Source organism: Coffea eugenioides, chromosome 4, assembly GCF_003713205.1.
Source record: "Coffea eugenioides isolate CCC68of chromosome 4, Ceug_1.0, whole genome shotgun sequence".
Classification (NCBI taxonomy): Eukaryota; Viridiplantae; Streptophyta; class Magnoliopsida; order Gentianales; family Rubiaceae; genus Coffea; species Coffea eugenioides.
In genome coordinates, this window is record NC_040038.1 from 2,420,154 (window position 1) to 2,437,488 (window position 17,335).

General features: G+C 32.4%; 1 long non-coding RNA gene across 1 annotated transcript; it reads left to right on the top strand.

The window, feature by feature from the left end:
- Positions 1-9,047: 9,047 nt before the first annotated feature.
- Positions 9,048-12,312, top strand: LOC113768758. Its single transcript, XR_003468136.1, has 3 exons — positions 9,048-9,388; positions 11,713-11,864; positions 11,995-12,312. It is a non-coding gene; the product is annotated as an uncharacterized LOC113768758 (long non-coding RNA).
- Positions 12,313-17,335: the final 5,023 nt, after the last annotated feature.

Sequence of the window (17,335 nt, forward strand, 5' to 3'; positions counted from 1 at the left end):
TTATTTAAAGATGGTAAATCAACTTTTTCACGGTGCCTATTCATGAGTATTTCATTGATAAAAGCAATAAAGAAGAAGAGATAAGGAAAAGATTTAACAACAAAGGCAAGAAAGGAAAAGAAAATGGAAAGCAGAAAAATTGAAAGAAAGCAACCAAAATATATTTGTCCAGCAATATTTGCATTACTCCAAAATATATTGGGGTTAAATAAATGTTGATGAAAAAATTGAAAGGGTAGCGGGTAAATAGTAAATGATGTCACTATGGTTTTGGAATTCTTCTCCGAATAAACCCTCCTGGTAATCAAAATATATTGGGGTTAGGAATTCTCTAAATAGATCACGGTTACGCTTTCCAGCATTAGTAGTGTCCCCTAAATCTGCCGAACTTCAAGCACTCACTTTTGTTTCAAATTCCTAACAATATTCCCCCTTTCCCAACTCCCTCGAAATCCTTTTTTGTTAAGGAAAATAATAATATATAAGTTTCAATATTGTTTCTCTCGTCCTCTTCCAGTTCATGATCGCAGGAGAAAGTCGAACCAAAAACAGAAAAACCAATTTCTTGACAGCCGTTTAGCAGCACCACCATTCATCATCTGTGATGCCGAAAGATCGTAAAAAGACCGAGCCCTCATCTTCTTCACATGGTGTGCGGTTCTCCCCTTACACTTCCAACTCAAAGAATCGTGAAAATTGCAAGAAAGACGGGACGGAAGGCTGTGACGAAAAGGGTCGGTGGCGAGAAGAAAGATGTACGATCTGCATGGAACATCCTCACAATGCTGTTTTATTGATTTGTTCGTCGCATGAAAGAGGTTGTCGGCCTTACATGTGTAGAACAAGCCGCCGCCTTTCAAATTGTCTTGATCGATTCTGTAAGTTGAATTCAGTGAGGCCATCAAAATCAACCGGTAGCGATCAGCAGCCAAACAAGTTCGTTCGCTGTGGAGGAAAAGGGAGCCCTGATGATGATGAACTGCTCTGCCCTCTTTGTAGGGGGCAAATTCATGGATGGATTGTCACGGCATCTGCCCGCAGATTTATGAACGCATTAGCACGAAGTTGTCCTTTGGAAACATGCGATTTCTCAGGAAGTTATGCTCAATTAGTGAAACATGCCCGGCTTGCACATCCAGAGGCTAGGCCGTCCGAGGCTGATAAGCAGCGTTTGTCCGATTGGAATGATGCGGAAGACGTTGAGAACGAGTCGGGTGATCAAGAAGATTTAGATGAAACTGAAGAAGTAAAATTCGAAAGATTGCGTCCAGGTGATGATTTCTTCAATCATATTTATTTTGGGGATGAAAACGATACGATTCTTGATGAACATTACTGCATTGAGAATGGTATTTTCAAGTATTTCAGAACGACCACTTCGGGGAAATCCTATGAGTTTGCAATGGTACTGGAGTAGATTGAAGATTGTAATTTCGGACTCAGTTGTCTTTACTTGGAGAAGAAATTTGCGCCAAGAAGAGATTGTTTAGAATCTTTAGATTAAGAAGGGTCAGTCGAATGAGTAAAAGCTTGCTTTTTTATTTCTATTGTTATTCTTTTGTTGCATTCATTCTCTTCTTTAGTAATTTTTTTTGTTTTTTTGGCTTATTTGAAGGAAAATCAATTCATTCATTCAACCTGCCCACAAAGCACACAAAACTCCCTTTCAATGACAAAGTAGATGGGAAATTCAGGAACATTATTATTGTTCTTCCTGCTTACATGTGAAACTAAAATCATTTTAACAATCCGCTAATACTTCTGATCAGATTGCCAATTAACGACAGTTGCTTGTGATTTTCTGAACAATGCTTAAGGAGGCATCACCCTCTCCCTCCACCTCCAGCCAGCCAGCATTGAGAATGTGCCCCAATCCTGAGCAAATTGCAGAGCTTTTATTTCTCAAGATTATTAAACGGGCCGCAGATGTACCTGATTTGGGTTGCTCTGATCACCCAGCCCGGCGATTCATTCGTTGATGGATACTTGTTGAGATACGTTAGCCTGGAGATGCTGGATCAAGCCCAGTCAGTCCATGGCTTTTAACAAAGAAATGTAGTCGGACCAATCCAAGGACGTCTAGGGCGGTCCGTCAGACAACTAGACTCCTCCCAAACCCAAGCCGAGAAACCTTTTATACTTTAAGAGCGGAGAAGAGGAAATTTTTTTTCTTCAATTGATGACTCAATGGTTTTGAATTTCGAGGATTTTTTAAAAATAAAATTTTAGCTTTTCTTTCTAATATAATATATTTTCAACTTTGCATCCACTGTTTTATTTGCATGGACCTGAAGAGAAAGAAAGAATCCATTTTTTTTTTTGGGTTGAAGACAGGACTAGAAAAAAAGTCAAAGAATAATATCTACCGTGTCTAATCGTACAAACCCAGTCCTCATTACAGCCAGACAATGGACGATATTACTCAAAACTTGTAAATCCTTTCTTGGGCCTGTTTGGCACCCTAGTTTTTTATCAAGTTTTTTAGCTACTAGTTTTTTAACAACTTTTGCTACAGGAATTCCAAAAAACTTTTCAAATTTTTTTACCTACACACTTCAAAAATCTATACACAAAAAATTTCTCAAAAACTTTTATTCCTCCCTCACCCAACCCACCACACCAGACACCGCCTCCACCACCTCTCCCGGCGCCGGTAACATCAAAAAAAAATTTTGAATTTTTGAGTCCCTCACCCTCAAAAATTTATTATATATATTATATATTTATAATATTATATATTTATATATTTATTTAAACATATTATAAATATTTTATTTTATTTAAAATATATTTTTATATATTTATATAAATATTATATACCATATAAATTAATATTAATATAAATATGTAATTATACATTTATATAAATATTATATATTATATATTTAATATATATAATACATATTATATATATTACACATTTATGTATATATATTTATGTATATTTATATACAATTATATTATGTATTATGTATAATATAATACATTTATACATAATATTAACACACAATATTAATTATACATTTATACATAATACTAATACATTTATACATTTATATTAATTATATTAATACATTTATACATAATATTATATATTTATATATTTATAATATATTAATTTATATATTTATATAATATTCATTTATAATAATATACAATTATTACATTTGTAAATATATTTATATTATGTATTATATATAATATAATACATTTATATATTTTTATATAACTATATAAATATATTTATTTATAAATGTATTATAAATGCATAAATATATATAAATATTTAAACAATAAAAATTATAAATTATAAACAATATTAATACATTTATACATTTATATTAATTATATTAATACAGTTATACATAATCATCATATATATTTATAATTTATAATTTATACATTTATATAATATTCATTTATAATATATACATTTATATTAATTATACATTTATACATTTATAAATATATGTATATTATGTATTATATATTTTTATATAAATATATAAATATATTTATTTATAAATATTTATAAATGTAGTATAAATGCATAAATGCATATAAATATTTAAACAATAAAAATTATAAATTATAAACAATATTAATTATATATTTATACATAATATTAATACATTTATACATTTATATTAATTATATTAATACATTTATACATAATCATCATATACATTTATAAATTATAATTTATACATTTATATAATATTCATTTATAATTTATACATTTATATTAATTATACATTTATACATTTATAAATATATGTATATTACGTATTATATATAATATAATACATTTATATATTTTTATATAAATATATAAATATATTTATTTCTAAATATTTATAAATGTATTATAAATGCATAAATGTTTAAAAATATAAAAATATAAAAATTATAAATTATAAAATACTCAAAAATATGTTTTAAAAATACCTCTAAAAATAATCCAAAAAACGTCTACAGTAACATTTCAAAAACTTCTACAAAAAAGTTTTTCACCTTACAAAAACTTCTACAAAATTTTTTCAAAAACTTCTACAGTGCACTACAATAAAGTTTTAGACAAACTCCCAAAAAACTCAGGTTCCAAACAGGCCCAAGTTTGACAGTGATTTTCAGCAGAAAATTTTTTATTTTTTTTATGAACATATTTTTTAATTATTTTTTTACTTCACGTGCCAAGCATCGCAAAAGCCATGCACTTTCAGCTATTTAAGGGTCCGTTTGATTCAATGTAAAATATTTTCGACGAAAAATGTCTTCCATGAAAAATTTTATCGAAGAAAATAATTACCTTCTCCATGTTTTTTCCGGTGTTTGGGAGGAGATGGAGACTACAAAGCTTTAGTGGACTATTGCACAAGTGGTGGGTTTTGTTCTGAATCTTAAGGCTAGTGGGGGAGCTTGAATGGAAAGTCTTACAAATTATGAGGTAGACATGGAAAATAACTTCAGTTCATCTATATGGGAAGTCATTTTACACCATCTGATGTAAAATATTTTCAGTAGGAAAAAATTTTCCCAAAGCAATAACCCAATCAAACAATAGAAAATAAGGAAAATATTTTCCTTTGAAACAAACAGACCATAATTGTGTACAATTGCATGTCTTGACTCATAAGGGTGATCAAAATTAAATACATCCAAACTTTGGATGAAGGAAACTGGGCTGGAATTAAATTCTGAACCGGCCAAAACAGAAATGCTTATTTTGCGTGTGAGATTTTAAGTACTACTAATTGTTTCCTTGATTCCTTTTTTTTTTTGGTAGGAATTGTTTTCTTGAATCAATCAGACAAAAGGTTGTGTGTTGAATCTCCCTTGCCCCCGTGAGAGCTGTATTTGTGTGCGATTTGTCGTAATCAATCCATGGTCCTAATTGCATGTCTCGCCTTATAATGGTGATCGAAACTGAATTTATCTAAATTTTTTATAACTTTATGCAAAATAAAGAAAAAAAATCAACCTTTTATTGGAATCTTTATTTAGTACAGTGTAACTGAATTTTGAGGTCAGTACTCAGTAGTAGTAGGTGCCGTTGAATCTTCCCGCTTGAATATTTCGCTATAGAACGTAGGTCCCTGCAGTGTGTACAGTAAGCAGAAAACGAAGGTGTCAATATTGGAATTAATTGCTTAAGATAAGAAACCGTCCTTTCGGTCCATCTTGGAATTGTAGCAACGCTTTCTTCTTTTTTTTTTTTTTTTTTTTTTTGTGGTGTTGAAACATCAGAGTACAAGAAGCATAAGCAACTAATAACCAGACGATGGTTAATTTTACTGTTGCCAAAGAGGTAGTTGTGGACCGATAGATGTCCATAGGATGTTAGTTGCCTTGGACATTAATTAAGACGGGTCCCCAAATATTGATGGATGGCTGCTCTCCCTTTGTTTTTTCTTCTACGGTGGTCCAACTTAGCAGCTTTTCTGGCAAGAAAAGCTGCTAGAGCTGTAAATTTTCTCGGACAATTATCTTCAATTGTGATAGCTGTCTGAGATCCGTATATGCAATCATAAATAGAAACTTAAAAATCTTCTCTCTCTCTCTCTCTCTCTCTCTTTTAGCATATTAGCACTAGGGGTGGCAATTTTCGACACGACCTGAAAACACGACACTAACCTAACACGAAATTAATGGATTTGGATTGAGGTTTCGGGAATTCGGGTCAGAATCGGGTTGGACCCGATGAACCCGAAAAGAAAACAGGTCGATTTCGGGTCAACCCGTGACGACCTGATATGACCCGATATGACCCGTTTACGAATTAAAAATAATTTAATAAACATAAAAATAATTTTATATAACTAAACTAAGTTATTCTTTTTTTCAAAGGCATTAATTACTTAATCCTAAATGAATTTATTTAATTTGTGTGAAGTTGAAATTATTATATTTAGACAAATAATATATTATATTATTTTTTACTTTTATACTGTTTTAATTTATTTTATATTTTGTTTGGGATAAAACACTTTTACGGTGTTTAATTTATTTTAGATTTGGTTTGGAATTATTTATTTAAATTTTTATTACTTGATTATGTAATTAGTTTTGTGAGAAATTGATTTTATTAGAAATTACAGTGATAATTTAATAAATTAAAATTAAGTTTCGGGTCATTTCGGGTCGACCCGCCAACTTGAAATTTTCGAGTTCGGGTCAGCATACCTGATCCGTCACGGGTTGGCGGGTCGGATCAACAGATTTTCTGACGGGTTGATCCGAACCCGACCCGCCAACCTGATTTGGACCCGAATTGCCACCCCTAATTAGCACTCCTGATGGACTGAACCACAAAATTTATGTTTTGGCTAAATTATATATATTTCCAACACCAGAACTCTTTATTTTTATTTTTATTTTTTGAGTGTAAAACAGATACTACATTGATTGGGCAATTTTTTATATATATATAATTGAAGCACACACAGACCAAAATACACAGAGGGACAAAAACGTTTTACTGTATTCATGTACTGTGAAGAAGATGGCATTTAGATAGATATTCATGCCCTTAAGGGGTTCTTCATGTTTCCTTGATGGAATCCTTTGTATTTATGGTTAAGGTTAGAATTTTCTGCTGACAAGTGTGGAGGGAGGGATGGAGATGGGTAGCTAGGGGCAAAAGAGTAAAACCCATTAAAATCGTTTCAATTACTTAGAAGAGACAAATGGATGGAGGCGGATGAGATGAAATATATTCCATCTTTGATCTCTGTTGAATGAACTCATTTTAAAGCAACTACATTCATGAATGAGGGATATAAAAAAGGTGCCCAGACACTCATCAACAACAACCACCGGCCTTTGTTTGAACTGGCGGCCACCACTCGGCCATTTAAGGTTTGGGAACCTTATCTCTCATTAATTGTTATATTAAGTCAAAAATTCAGACACTTATTCATCTAGTTTGATGGCGATTCAATCCCTACTGGTGCCCTTATATCCAGTTGTGTCTCTTTCTTAGATTAGAATAGTGTAAAACACTATAGATAGATAAAGCGACGATTGACCCAAAAGAAAAAAAAGTCACTCATCAACAAAGTCTCTTTTAACCAACTGAGTGACCGACCAATATTCCATTTTAATCTACTGCTTTATTAACACCTTTCAATATTCCATTTCTTCATTACCATCATCTTCTGGTACTTACTTAATAGTGCAGCTCTGATGAGCACAAACGTAACGCATTCTTTCTTTGACAGCAACCTTTTACCTGCTGACTTCCACGTTCCCAAACTACCACTTCACCTGCTTGTCAACACCTAATGGTCCTCCGCACAAACAACCTACTAATATTTCAACAAATTCTTTCTTTTTTTGGGCCACAATTCAAGAATTCATTCCTAGTACGTAACGTAGTTTCAAATTCTTGCAATTGTTACGGGTAAAATGGCGTCCTCCATTCATTATTGCCCCGTGTGTTTTGCATGGCGACAAGCGACAACCACAGCAACTCATGACGGAGAACAAAACGTTTTTTGGGATATCAAGAGGTAAAATTTCCCAAAAAAAAAACGTCAACTATCAACTGTAATTAATGCTGCTTATCCGATTTTACAATTGCATTGCATTGCTGCAGTTCTCTAAAAACGACTAATAATAATAAAAAAAAAAAAGAAAATATTTTTTTGTCATTTGCGTCCTGCCATTTTAAACCCTACCCCTCATTAATTTCTTCTCTTGCATTATAGCATGATGCGCCGCATGTCATTGCATCCAACATCAGTGGCGAGGCCAAAAATATAGTAAATATTGAATATAAATATTTTATAGTATAAGTTTTAAAAACGATTCAAGATTTTAGAGAAGACAAGAGAAGGGCTTCATATAAAGAAATAAAAAAAAAGGGGGTCTGAGATTTCACCGGGCTTTTAAGTTTTAACATCAACAATTTGTGATTGAAAACTTGGGGACGAAGTCTCGACCTTCATTTCTTTTCCTCTTTCCTTGGTCAATAGGAAAACTTTTTCCTTTCTTTTTTTTTCTTGCTAAAGCAACTCACCATTTGCCACTCAACTTTAGCTCATTATCACTACAAAAGACCTTAATTTCATGCGGACACTGTCCAGGTACAGAGCACCACTAATTTCAGTGTTTGAACCTTTTCCTAAACAGTAGATCTCCTTAATTTCCACTTTTGAAGTACTCTTTCTGGTTCGTTCTTCTTTCTTTTTTTTTTTTTTCTTTCTTTTTAGCCTTTCTGGTCTTTTCCATTCTAATGTTGTCGGTATAAATCACCCCCTATCCTTAATCATTCCGACACTTTCATGCTTTTCTTTCCGACTCCGCAATGCATATTTTCAATGTTTTTAGCATTTACTATTTGCTTTCGGAGCTTTTGTTGATGGGACCTCCAAAACTGTTTATGACTGTATAATTCATTTTTGGTGACGTGAACTGTGTGTGGTCTTCAATAATGTTTAGTGTTTCCAGAATGTTTAATGATCAAGATTTGTCAACGTATAAATTAATTCTTGGAGTATATTTCAAGCCTACAACAGACCTTGACTTCTTTTTTTTTATTTTTCTGGGGGTCAAATTAATTAGGTATGAAGATGGATATGAATAGGAACCAAGAAAAGTGACAAAACATCTCCAGCGCCATGTCACGTTTGGTTCGAGTAATTATATAGATGGCTATTGCAGCAATTAAAGAAATGCAAAACGAACAACCCATTCTGTATTATTAGATGGATTGTTCACCAAGTCAAGTCTGTCACACATTCCTAACTACCACCAATCCATGCAGGTGCCCAAACTTAAGTTTTTTTTTTTTTTTTTTTGGAGAAGGACCCAAACTTAAGGTTCAAGAAGCACTTAAACTGACAGAAAGGGAGAGAAGATATGATGCATTCACTACAACAAAGAAGGGAATTAGCTACAAAATTTTTTACGAGGAGCAGACAAGTCAACGCTATTAATGTGTGGATGACGAGGAACAGAGCATATCCTCACCAAATGTTGGAGACAGCTTGACTTTTGCTAGCACTATGACTTTCCTCGCTTAACATCCTTGCCAAAAAGAAAGGCGGGAAGCTTCCCTCCAAATTGTAGTCATAGTGGCGCCAAGGCTTTTTGGTACTCGTGAGAATTCATGCAGTTCCACGCTGATGTACCGCACTTGGTGAGGACAGGTTCTCGCCGATCTGTACTTGACCAATAGCAAGAAGTGGTTCTATTCTTGCTAAAATAAAAATACAACCAAACGTTGTAGTTTTAAGAGTTAAGAGGCCTTTGAAAAAGGAAAAGAAAAAGAAGAAACAGAAGAGTAAAGTGCAGATGCGGGAAGATAAATGCCACCAAGTTCGTTGATTTCATTCTCTTTCCCTTTTAATTTCTCTGAATTCTCTCTCTAACAATTTGTAATCAGGTGCGCTTTTTCTTCTTCTTTTTCTTCTTCTATTTTAAGATCAAGGCTAGATATGTAAAACTTTACTTGTTATTTTTATTGCGGTTACTAATTGTGTCTATGTGGTCCTCTTGAATTTAATAATCGATTGCTACCATGTGAATCCCATAAGAATCTGATTGAGTTTTCTTTGCTACCTATCATCCTCCGTGTTCATGTTTATAATATTTGAGTTATTCACTTCTTTTAACACATTTGGCATGTTCAACAAGTCAGGATTCTTGTTTTGTGCTTCTTTATGGTAGAACCATGTTCATTACCTTTGTAACCTTTTTTTGCTTGTATGATTTTATATCCCTAATCCTTCTTAACTTGTATAGGAGTTGTGTCTTTAACATGGTATGCTTTTGTTGATAAGTGGTTAAATTATGGTCTGCTATATCATAGAAGATAACAATACTTTCGTATCATTAGCTATTGTCCTTTTGGACAATTTATAGGTTTGGCCTTATCGTTAGTAAAGGCCATTATTCTTCAACTACTGAAAGCATAGAAATAAAAAATTCCAGTCCTCAGAGATGTCATTTTGAGTAATAGTAGTTTTGTTTTACTAGTAACATCCAATGATATCTTCAAGATTTAGAATAGCGCACTACTAAAATGAGTATTGAATAGCACTAATCGGAACATGAAAAATGAGAAGATATGTAGATTTTCTAGTTGATTACATTCACCCAGTAATTCATTGCCAACCAGTATTTGGATTGAAATTGCATTTGTTCTGGTGCATACCTTGTTGATTATAGGATCTTTTGTCAATCTGTGTATGTTTGTGGTCCTTCAAGTTGGCTGAACTTAGATGCAGAAGGCATGACGAATTTGACTATCAGTACTTTACACAACGACATTAATCTCAAGGCTTAGTTTCAAAGGAACAAAGACACAATTCAAAGTAACAAATGAGAAAATAACTCTGCTGCAAAAACATTTTTGTTTTTCTCTATAAAAATTTGACAAGGCCTAGAACTCTCAGGATTTCTTAGCATTCTCTACAGAACCATACATCTATCCAAACCTGGTTGATTTGCCACCTCCGAAATGCGTCCTGGACTTGAAAACAAAGCTGGCATTTGGGTCCTTGACATCATACATCCTAGCCAATTTCTCCTTCAACTCAGCCTTGGAAACATTAGGCCTTCGAGGATGCAGAACATCAATGACGAATTGTTTTCTGGAAAGAAGACGATTGGTCATGAACTTCTTAGTACGAATAGTCACCACCTTGTCCGCCATTTTTCTTGCCTCCGGCGCCGCCACTGCTTCCGCTCTTTCTCCTCTGAATGGGCGGTTGGTTGGGGAAGCGACAGAAGGGGAACGTAAAAGGCTTTCTTACAATAATCAATGTCCATGAGGGTCTTGAATTTTATAGTAATAGATTGATGCCAAGTTAATCCCAGAGCAATCTTGCTGAGTTTTCTTGGCCATGATTCCATGTTCACTCTTTAAAAGATAGGGAGTGTAATTGATCAAATGGGGGAGCCAACAGCTTCAACGTCTTCAGTGTTAGAGCAATGGACAAATGCTGCTAGTCCTTTCAATGAATCAGTTGTGGCATTTTAATTAGCATTATCTTGTGTGAAAAACAGGACTTCTTTTTTCTCTCTCTCTCTCTCGACTTAATTAGAACATTTCTTTAGCTGTTTCACCACTGAGCTGGGTGAGGAATTGGTATGGTGCCATAATAGCACTGCTTTCTTGAAGTGATATCGCTGCTCTGTTTTTCCTCTGTTTCTAGCCGTGTTTCCAACAACTTCTTTGGAACTCTCCAGTTTTTACAGCTTGTGTTTCTGTCAGCCGTTTCCATGACTAGTTGCAGATGTAGCTTCTCTTCTCACAATCCAAAGCCCCAAAATCCAAACACCCCTCGCCCCCCACCCCCAAAAAAAAAAAAAACTCCTGCATGTATGCATGCAGCTTGGTAGGTGGACAAGTGCATGAGCATGCATGACATCTTTCAGCAATAATAATGACTTTCCATCGTTGTATCATCATTCTTTCAAACAATTTATTGGTGATGTCACCAATTTGTGCTTCTGTGTGATGATGTTAGTACGAATCTCAATTAATATGAATGCATAGAGTCAGTTCTCTGTTATTTCTAGTAATACACTATGACAAAATGATGAATGGATGTGATGCAAGTTATATGTGATTTTGGAAAGCAATATATGGGTAGCCAAATACATGGGAAGTTTTAGTGCTGAGAAATGCAGTTGAGGCACAATGGTTTTAGTAAAAAATTTCATTATGTGGAAAATCTCTTACATTAAATTTTTGTTTTGCAGGTTTATTTTGGAGATTTTGGATGGAAATAGGCTGTGCAATCTAGAAGGAGCCACTTGAGCTTGAATTGTTGTTGTAGTTTGGCTAGTTTTGGATGTGGTAGATGATAAAATATTTTTGAAGCTAGGCTTATTTTTGTTTAAAAGGAGTAATGGTATGTGTTTTCCTTGCTCTATGTGGCAATTTGTCTTCTTGACAAAAGTCCTGTAATTCAATTCTAGAAATGCTTGCATTTAATTTTTTGCTTGAATTTGGCTTGTTAATATGTGATTTTTCTGGTGCAGGTTAACATTGCGAATTTGGAAATAGGTTGCAATCTGGAAGGCACCGTGAAAGTGTTTAAAATGTTTAGGTGGCTTGTTTGGGATGTAATAGGTGACAAGACCTTTTGGAAGCTCAAGTTTGTTTTGAACGGTGGTTATTTTGGAAAGGCACAATTGCTGTTCATGTATTTTTGAAGTAATGACTTCAACTTTTGGTCATGCATAGGTGCTGAATTATGATTAAATGTCACACGTCCCTTTTTCCATCCTAGTTTATGCTTATTGCTTTTTTAGTTTCAATTTTGCATTTTATTATTTTTTATTAATCCGTGTAATGAAAGTGGGAAAGTCTAACAATATGTAATACAATTGCCCAAGATTTTTGGAACTTGGAGAATCATATAGACCAAATACTTTAAATCAAGCATATTTATGGGTTTTGAATTTTATATCTACCAGCCAAACAATGCAGGCATGGAAAAAGTGTTACACATGGCTCATTATCTTTCACAACTCTGTCAAAGAACTTCAAATTTCATGAAACGGTTGTTATGTACTTCCTTTGTCTGTAGTTGTTATCATATTTTTACTTTATTGATGTTCCAAAATAAGAGTCGCTATTTCAAATTAAATACATACTTTTTAATTTTGCCATTTGAAAAAGTTTTTTTTTTTAATTTTGATACACTTCTATTAAAACAATATTTTGAATTCAAAGGATAGATATGTAATTCATCAATGCCACCTCATCTAAACATAATGATTATCATATCTCCATATAAATTTGGATTCCCAAAAAATGACTCTAATATTAAGATTGAGGGAGTACTTTAGAATCTTGTCACTTAACATGGAAACAAGGGGAAATGATATTACAAATAATATTGAAAAATTAATTAATCTATATATGCATTGGTATTTGACAAAATTGGAATATAGGTCAAAGTCACATTTATTATTTTGGTCTCAAAACAATAAAAATGGAGTTGGTTACAATGATTAATACTCAATGAAACTTCTAAAGTACTTTATTTCAATCAATTTTGTAATTAAGGAGAGATTAAGCCTATTACACAAGACTTTTTTCTTAATAAATAAATTACATACTTTCGTAACAATTCAAGAATCAATTGATAGGCACTGTGAAGCGCTTGTTACACGAAATTCTTTTTATAAACTATGATTAAAATGTCATCATAAAAATATGAGTTTAGAAGAATAACACATATAATTTAAAGTCACATTTGATATGTTGGTATTAGAATAATAAAAATGGAGCAGTTTACAATTATTAATACTCAATGAAACTTCCAAAGTACATTATTTCAATCAATTTTGTATTTGACTAGAGATTAAACCCATTACACTAGACTTTTTTCTTAATAAATGAATTACATACTTTTGTAACAATTCAAGAATAAATGGATAGGCATTGTGAAGCACTTGTTACACAAAATTCTTTTTTATAAACTACGATTAAAATTTCATCATAGAAATATGAGTTTAGCAAAATAACACATATAGTTTAAAGTCACATTTGTTAAGTTTGTATTAGAATAATAAAAATGGAGCGGTTTACAATTATTAATACTCAATGAAACTTCCAAAGTACATTATTTCGATCAATTTTGTAATTGATGAGAGATTAAACCTATTACACAAGACTTTTTTATTAATTAATGCATTACATACTTTTGTAACAATTCAAGAATAAATGGATAGGCATTGTGAAGCACTTGTTACATGAAATTCTTTTTATAAACTACAATTAAAATTTCATCATAGAAATATGAGTTTAGCAAAATAACACATATAGTTCAAAGTCACATTTGTTATGTTGGCATTAGAATAATAAAAATGGAGTGGTTTACAATTATTAATAGGGATAATTACAAAAACCTCCCCCGAGGTTTCTGACATTTGCACTGACCTCCCTTGTGGTTTGAAAAATTACACTGACCTCCCTTGAGGTTACTAATCCTTTGCAAATTTAGTCCAAAAGGAAATCGATAGGTTATTTATTTAATATAAATTAATTTTTTTAAAAAAAAATGGCTCATAAAGTATTAATTTTTTATGGCTTTCATCTATTACACGAGTAAAGTATTCGCTCTTTATGTGCATTTTATTCTGAATCATTTAATTTATGTTAAATACATAAATGTTTGTAACTAAAATTGAAAAAGTGTTATATTAATATTTTTACGGAAGAGAGATTGGTAGGTTTTATATTTAACAAAAATTAAATATTTGAAAGTAAATACAAATCTGTATTTGAGCATAAATATTTGTATTAAATTAAATATTTAAAAGTAAAATACCCTTAAAGAGCCGGTACTTTAAATAGTTACCGGCTCTTTATAGGCAAACACGTATTATTCATTTAAAGTACCGGCTTTTTACAGATATTTTACTTTCAAACATTTAATTTATGATAAATATATCAATGTTTGTAAGTAAAATTCAAAAAGTGTTACAGTAATATTCTTGCAAAAAGGAAATCGGTAGGTTATTTATTTAATATAAATTAAATATTTTTTTTTAAAAAGAAATGGCCCATAAAGTATTAATTCTTTATGGCTTTCATCCATTACATGAGTAAAGTATTGGCTCTTTATGGGTATTTTATTTTGAATCATTTAATTTATGTTAAATACATAAATGTTTGTAACTAAAATTGAAAAAGTATTATATTAATATTTTTACGGAAGAGAGCTTGGTAGTTTTTGTATTTAACAAAAATTAAATATTTGAAAGTAAATACAAATATGTATTTGAGCGTAAATATTTGTATTAAATTAAATGTTTGAAAGTAAAATACCCATAAAGAGTCGGTACTTTAAATAGGTAATGCGTATTTGCCTATAAACTATATTCCTTAAAGTTTATTAATTGTTAATTAATTTGTAGTATTTTGTCATTCATTGGACATGTAGTACAAATGACAAATTTGGTAAAAAATTCTAATTTCACTCCCTAAAACAATATTTTAATCGTTTGGACTGAATTTGCAAAGGATTAGTAACCTCAGGGGAGATCAATGTAATTTTTCAAACCACAGGGGAGGTCAGTGCAAATGTCAGAAACCTCAGGGGAGGTTTCTGCAATTATCCCTTATTAATACTCAATTAAACTTCTAAAGTACATTATATCAATCAATTTTTTAATTGAGGAGAGGCTAAGCCTATTACAGAAGACTTTTTTTTCTTAATAAAAGAATTACATACTTTTATAACAATTCAAAAAAATGGATAGGCAACATAAAGCGCTTGTTACACGAAATTCTTTTTTATAAATTATGATCAAAAGTTCATCATAGAAATATGAGTTTAGCAAAATAACACATAGTTCAAAGTCACAATACAAATAGATTTAAAAGTTGAGGAACTGGAATTACAAGTAATTTACTATAATTTCATAGATTATAGTACATCCATATCAATTTTATTCTTTATCCTCGTATTTAAAACTTTAGAACAATTAAATTAAATCATCTAATTATTAACATTTATAAGTGTTTTATATAGTTACTTGAAAAGAATACTCATATATGAAATACATAAGAATTTTTGAATTATGCATATGGACATGTATTAGCACAAATATAATATAAATATTTATTGACTAGCACACTTGCAGGCATTCCTCTCATGCTATTTTATGCGTAGTTAAATTCTTTGAAGTTTAGCAAAAATATAAGAGTGAGGAATAATTTCAAGAAATGGCAATTACATATCATACAACAAACCTCTATTTGAAAATTAAATGCAAATTTATCAAACTTAGTTAATTTGATTTGCTATATATTGAGAATATTTTGATTAGTTTCATTTTCTCATACATGATCTCTTTCAATTTTTATATACTTCTAACACTCAATATTCATTCTATATAATATACTCCAATTCTCCAATTCTTAGAAACTTTTAACTACAACACTTAAACCATCATAAATGTTTCAGAATTTAGGACACGCGCGCTTTATTCCCTCCAAGAATTTTATTTTTCCCGCAACGTCCTTCCGGCAAAATTTGAAGGCTCATTACAGCTGAGGGATAATACTATTATATATATACATAGAAAGGCCGGCCCTCACTTATCTCTCTCAATTGATCGAGCACTCATATGTTCTTCTCTCAAAGGCCAAGATTGGTGGTTTTTAGTCCAAAAATTGAAGAACAGATGCGGGAATTGCTAAACGTGAAGGAGACCTCTGAGGAATTGCTCAAAAATGAAGGCCCACCTCCTGTCTATCTCCCAAGAATTGCAAAACGTGAAGGGGCTTAGGTTTTATTGCTGTAAGAAAACCTCAGAGCAACTTCAATACTTCATCCATTTGCTTCAAATACTGTTAGATCTATATTTTGGTGCCATTTTGTGAGTCTGCATATCCTTCTTGTGCATTCTTATTACCATTATTTGTGTCAGATTTCTAAGATTACATTATTTTCCTCACAATTTTAGGAAAATTGAGTTCCAACCATTCTCTAGACTCTGTGAAGGTAAATTATGTGGGTTTGTGCTTAACATCAAAGATTGTAGTTTTCGATTGGTTGAGGTTTAAGCTAACAACCTATGATTTTCATCTTGTTTCCTGGTTGGTTGAGGTTAACTTCTCTGCTTTTCCTAGTTGGTTCAAGCCCCTGTTTTCATATGCAATCAGTAAATTTCTCCATCTAATCTAATCTTCCCTTTTTGTGCAGCTCAGCTACTCTGAATCTGTTGATGGCATTTGCAACTGGAGGATATGCTGCTATGTAGAGGGTTACACAGTTGAACCTGGATTTCACAGAGCACAGCAAACAAGGTGATAGATACCGTGATCTAGCTCACCATGTAGACGAGACTCTTGGATTTATGACTGCTGCTGGACTTCCAATTGACCATATCAACGGTGCTTGCTTCTACCGTATCAATGGTCTATTACTAAATTGGATTCCACATCTGGCTTGTACTGCGATTGTTAAGCCCATTTCCTTTGGTTCGATGGTTCTCATGTTGAAACACCATCAAAGCTCCTTGTGGTCTAAAGACTCTGCCTTTTGATGCTACAGGGCGGAAGTAACAGCATTCTTTGATGTCCATAAGCAGGAAGGCAGCCACCCTGGGAGGAGTCCATCTACAGATGCCTGGCCAAAATGTGACAGAATGCATTGGTGGATTGCGTACTGTGACCCTTTGATGAACTAAGCTCGCGCTACCACACACACTGTGATCCTAGGCTTAATGCTTCTCAATCACTTGAACTTGCATTTATCATGGCTGAGCGACTGAGAAAGAGGCGGCTTGGATCCCAAAAGTCAATAGCATTTTAGATATTCTAGAATGATTTTGAGGGCGTCAATTATGTCTGTACCGTTCT